At 33.4% G+C, this 6,000-nt stretch overlaps 1 protein-coding gene across 1 annotated transcript in view; it reads right to left on the reverse strand.

Annotated features, from left to right (window-relative positions):
• MARCOL (MARCO like) overlaps positions 1 to 6,000 on the reverse strand; it is a 34,980-nt gene that overhangs the window by 23,937 nt on the left and 5,043 nt on the right. The window lies entirely within an intron of this gene.

Consider the following 6,000-nt stretch of genomic DNA (forward strand, 5'->3'; position numbering starts at 1 on the left):
CATCTGTAAAGATACACATAGACAGAAAATAAAGGGATGAAGAATAATACCGCATGCCATGCCAATGGAAACCACAAAAGAGCAGGAGTAGTTAGACAGAATAAATTTCAAGATAAAAGCTATAAAAAGAGAAAAGGCCACTTTATAATGATAAAGGTGTCAATTCAGTAAGGGCATATAACAATTGTAAGTATATATTTACTCAACACTGGAAAACACAGATATATAAAGAAAATATTATTAGAGCTAGAGAGAGAGAGATCCCAATACAATAATAGCTGGAGACTTAACACCACGCTTTCAGCATTAGACAGATCTTCCATACAGAAGACACAACAAGAAATATTGTATTTAATCTGCACTATAGAACTGATGAACCTAATAAATATTTACACATTTCATTCAATGGCTGCAGAATACACACTGTTCTCCTCAGCAAATAAATTATTCTCAAGGATAGACCATATGTTAGCTCACAAAGACAGTCTTAAAATATTCAGAAAATATTGCAATAACGTTAAGCATCTTCTCTGACCACCATGTAATAAAACTAGAAATCATTAATAGGATGAATTTTGAAAACTGTTCAAACACATGGAAATTAAACAAAATATACCTGAGTAACCAGTGAGTCCAAGAAAAATTATAAATAAAATTAAAAATTCTCTTGAAACAAGTGATAATGGAAACACAACATGCTAAAACCTATGGGATACCATAAAAGCAGTACTAAGAGGTAAGTTTGTAGCTATAAGGACCTACATCAAAAAAGAAGAAAGCTTTCAAGTAAATAACCCAATGACGCATCTTGAAGAACTAGAAAGGCAAGAGCAAACCAGATCCAAAATTAGTAGAAGAAAAGAAATAGTAAAGACCAAAGCAGAAATAAATGAATTAGAAATGAAGAAAACGATGTAAAAGATCAATGAAGCATAAAATTGTTTTTTTTTTTGAAAAGTTAAACAAAATGGATAAACCGTTAGCCAGACTAAGAAAAAAACAGAGAAGTTCAAAAATAAAATCAGAGATGAACAAGGAGGCATTACAACAATACTGCAGAAACTCAAAAGATCATTAGTGACTACTATAAGCAACTATATGCAAATAAATTGGAAAATCTAGAAGAAATGGACAAACTCCTAGACACATACAACCTAAACTTGAACCATGATGATATTTAAAACCTGAACAGATAAATAACAAGTAATGAGAATAAGCCATAAGAAAAAGTCACTCAGTAAAGAAAAGCTCAGTATCTGATGGCTTCACTGCTTATTTCTATCAAACAATTAATGATGATCTAATATCATTTCTACTCAAAGTATTCTGAAAAATAGAGAAGGGAATACCTCCAATCCTATGAGGCCAGTATTATCTTGATACCAAAACCAGACAACGTGACATCAGAAAAAGGAAACAATAGCCCAATGGATCTGATAAATATTGGTGCAAAAATTCTCAACAAAATACTAGCAAACCAAATTCAACAACACATTAGAAAGATCATTCATCATGGCCAATTGGGATTTATCCTAGGGGTGCAAGGATGCTTCAACATACACAAATTAATTAATGTGATTTGTCATGTCAACAAAATAAAGAATAAAAACTATACGATCATTTCAATTAATGCTGAAAAAGCATTTGATAAAATTCACCATCCCTTTATGATAAAAAGCCTTAGAAATCTGGATATAGAAAGATTATACCTCAACAAAATAAAGGCGGTGTACAACAGACTCACAGCTAGTATTAAACTAAATGAGGAAAAACCAAAACCCTTTCCTCCAAGACTGGGAACACAACAAGGATGCACACTTTCACAACTTTTATTGAACACAGTACTGTAAGTCCTCCTGGAGCAATCAGACAAGAGAGACATAACATCCAAATTGGAAAGAAAGAAGCCAAATTATCCTTGTTTGCAGATAATCTGATCTTATATTTGGAAAAACCTAAAGACTCCACCAAAAAAACTATTTGAACTGATAAACAAATTCAGTAAAGTTGCAGGAAAGGAAATCAACACAGAAAAATCAGTAGGATTTTACATGCCAATAGTGAACAATCTGAAAAAGAAATCAAGAAAGTAATTCAATTGACCTTAGTTACAAATTAAATTAAATACCTAGGTATTAGCTTAGCCAAACAAGTGAAAGATCTCTACAATAAAAACTATAAAACATTGGTGCGGAAATAAAAGCGGACACTAAAACATGGAAAGGCATTTTATGTTCATGGATTGGAAGAATCAATGCTGTTAAAATATCTATACTACCCAAAACAATCTACAGATTCAATGCAATCCCTATCAAAATCCCAATGACATTCTTCACAGAGATAGAAAAAAAATGCTAAAATTTATACAGAAACAAAAAATACCCAGAATAACCAAAGCTATCATAAGCAAAAGAAAACAAAACAAAAAAGAGAACGTGAAGAATCGCATTACCTGGGTTCAAATTATGCTATAGAGCTATAGTAACCAAAATGGCATGGTACTGGTATAAAAGCAGATACATAAATCAGTGGAACACAATAGAGAACCTAGAGATAAATCCATATGTCCACAGTGAATCCATTTTTGGCAAAGGTGCCAAGAACATACACTGGGAAAAGGACAGTCTTCAATAAATGATGCTGGGAAAACTGGATATCCACATACAGAAAAATGAAACTACAATCCTATCTCTCACCATATACCAAAATCAACTCAAAATGGATTAAAGACTTAAATCTAAGACCTCAAATTATGAAACTACTACAAGAAAACTATGGTGAAACTCTCTTGGACATTGGACTGGCAAAGATTTCTTGAGTAATGCCTAACTAACACAGACAACCATAGCAAAAATGGACCAATGGACCACATCAGGCTGAGAAACTTCTCCTCAGCAAAGGAAACAATCAATGAAGTGAAAAGACATCCACAGAATGAAAGAAAATATTTGCAAACTACTCACCTGGTAAGCGCTTAATAACCAGAATATTATAAGGAGCTCAAAAAATCTACAGTAAAAAATCTAATAACTCAATTTAAAAAATGGGCAAAAAAATCTGTATAGACATTTTTCCAAAGAATAAATATAAGTAGATATTTTTCAAAAGTATAAATAGAAGTATATGTAAAGGTGCTAAGCATCATTAATTATCAGAGAAATGCAAATACAAACTACAATGATATATCTTCTCTTCCCAGTTAAAATGGCTCTTTTTCAAAAGTCAAGCAGTAAAAAATTCTGGCGAGAATGTGGAGGACAGCAAATCCTTGTACACAGTTGGTAAGAATGTAAATTAATATAAACACATGGAGAACAATTTGGAGGTTTCTCAAAAACTAAAAATAGAGGTAACTTATGATCTAGTAATCCCACTCCTAGGCATATGTCCAAAAGAAAAGAAGTCAGTGTGTTTAAGAGATATCTCCACTCCCAAGTTTATAGCAGCACTATTCACAATAGCCAATATTTGGAAGCAACTTAAGTTTCCATCAAGAAATGAATGCATAAAGAAAATGTGATACATATACACAGGGGAGTACTACTCAGCCATAAAAAAGAATGAGATCCTGTCATTAGCAACAACATGGGTGGACCTGGAGGCTATTATGTTAAGTGAAACAAGCCAAACACAGAAATACAAACTTCACATGTTCTCATTTATCTGTGGGAGTTATTTTTTTTAATTGAACTCATGGAGATAGAGAGTAGAAGGATGTTTACTAGAAGCTGGGAAGTGTAGCTGGGAGAGGAGGGAAGGTGAAGATGGTTAATAAGTATAAAATATACAATGAATAAGACCTAGCATTCACTAGCACTACAGGGTGATTCTAGTCAAAAGTAATTGAATTGGACATTTTAAAATAACTAAAAGAGTATAGTTGGATTGTAACACAAAAGATAAATGCTTGAGAAGATGGATACCCCATTTACCTTGTTGTGATTATTACACATTGCATGGCTGTATCAAAATACCTTGTGTAACCCATAAGTATATATACCTACCATGTACCTTCAAAACATTAAAAAATTACAAAAATTTAAAAAGAGTATATTTTGTCCTATTTTATGCCTGCATGCATACAGGCATAATGGATTTAAGTGACAAGCTTAAAATTGTGAGTAGATTAAATGTCCAAGATGTGATTCAAACTCTGTTATCTACTCCAAGTTGTCTGCTCTTACTATATGTCAGACTGCCTCTGTTTTAATTTTCTGGAGGCAATTCTTCCTCTACATGGAAAAACAATAGTCAGGGAAAAGTCATATAAGCAAATGCAAAACACATACATTCGTAATTTGTTGATTCCCTTTTTTTGGTATATCCATGAAAAAAATTATACAGGAAGTAGGATTATGCAGGATTCATTTAAATAATTCCTGATGCATTTTCTTTGGATGTGAGCTAAATGGCAGAAGCCTGTGAATATAAGTAAGCTTTGACTAGCAGGTGAGAACAGAGACATTAATGAGAATGATGAGACATTTTTGCTAGAGGATGTGGTATTCTCAGAGCTGAGATGTTATAGGAAGATAAAAAATACCTCCATATTTTCCAAATCATACAACCCTTTCATGAAGATCAATTTATTTCACACTTACTCTGTTAACTGGACATGGTTATTTCTCCTATTCTAGAATAAATATAAAATTACAAAATTTTAAGTGACATCCTAAAAACTCAGAGACCTGCTGGTGATGGCATTAAGATCTGAATGGTAGGGAGTCTCTCTGAGAGATTGCTACTTCATGCCAGCCAAATAATAATAACTAAGGGAACAAATGACTTTCGTCTGGAAGGCTTGTGAGGGATGAAAATTTATGAGGTAAAAAAATAAAGTTTCCGTTAAGATGATAAGTTAGAGAAAGTGTTCTAGAAAACGGTTTTGAATATGAGTATCAAATGGAGTATTCAAAGCAATCATTAAATAAATTAGGAGGCTGATTGTTGGAAGAGATGCAGGCAAGTGAAAGTAAAAGCACAGCAGGACTCAGAAGGGAATACAGGAGACATGTGCATCGGATAGCTGTTCACCTATTCGAAATGGTGGCTTCCAAGTAGCAGGCATGTATCTATCCATCTAACATGCAATTCAGGAGAACTTACTATATGCCACACTTATTCTAAGTTCTGGGGTTACAGGTTTGAAAATAAATGGTACCTTCTTCAAGAAGTTCATTATCTAGCTGAATAAATGGACACTAAATTACAAAGCAATAAGGTGTGTTTAACAATAGAAGAAATCATTAGTATTAGGAATACATGAGTGGAAAATCAAAGGGCTCTGTATGACATGGGTGGTGTGTGAGCAACAGTGACATGAAATGAGGCTAAACAGTATGCAGTATAATCATGAAAATCTGTAAATTCTGTGTTTAGGAGTTTAAATTACATCTTCTAGGTAGTATGAAGCCACTGGGGAATTTCAAGTAGGGGTCTAAAATATCAGAGAGGATTTTTGATTTAGGAATATTACTTCAGTGATTTGTAGATTATAAATGGGATAAAAATGGATATGAAAACTAAACTTGGCAAAGTTGCGGGCTCAGTTGATGAGGATCTGAGTTTCTCTAGTATAGGTAGAGAGGTTTGAGTGGAAAATAATACAGGGAAATGAAAGATAGAATAGAAGGGCAGTACATTCATTAATAATCATAAGTGTTATGCATGAAAATAATCAGCCCTAAAGTTCTTCTCATTTTGTTTAATCAGTGTCATTGCAAGTGATTTTTCATTAACACATTGTGGTTTTTAAAGTATTTTAAGTCTTGGAAAAGAGAATTGCTGGGTCAAGTTGACTGAGAAAAAGAAGTTATTATCACTAACCTGAAAGTCCATTATATTGCCATCGAAAGTGTTGTCGATATTTTTTCTTTGTCGTTGGTTGTAAAGTGACCTCAATTTTCTTTGTTGGCTAGATGAGCCTGGCTTCCCCTGATGCCTAGAAGATCCCAGATCTCCTTGCTGGCTAGATGACCCTGGCTTCCCCTGATGTTTAGA

The sequence above is a fragment of the Piliocolobus tephrosceles genome, chromosome 4 (genome assembly GCF_002776525.5).
Source record: "Piliocolobus tephrosceles isolate RC106 chromosome 4, ASM277652v3, whole genome shotgun sequence".
In the NCBI taxonomy this organism is placed as follows: domain Eukaryota; kingdom Metazoa; phylum Chordata; class Mammalia; order Primates; family Cercopithecidae; genus Piliocolobus; species Piliocolobus tephrosceles.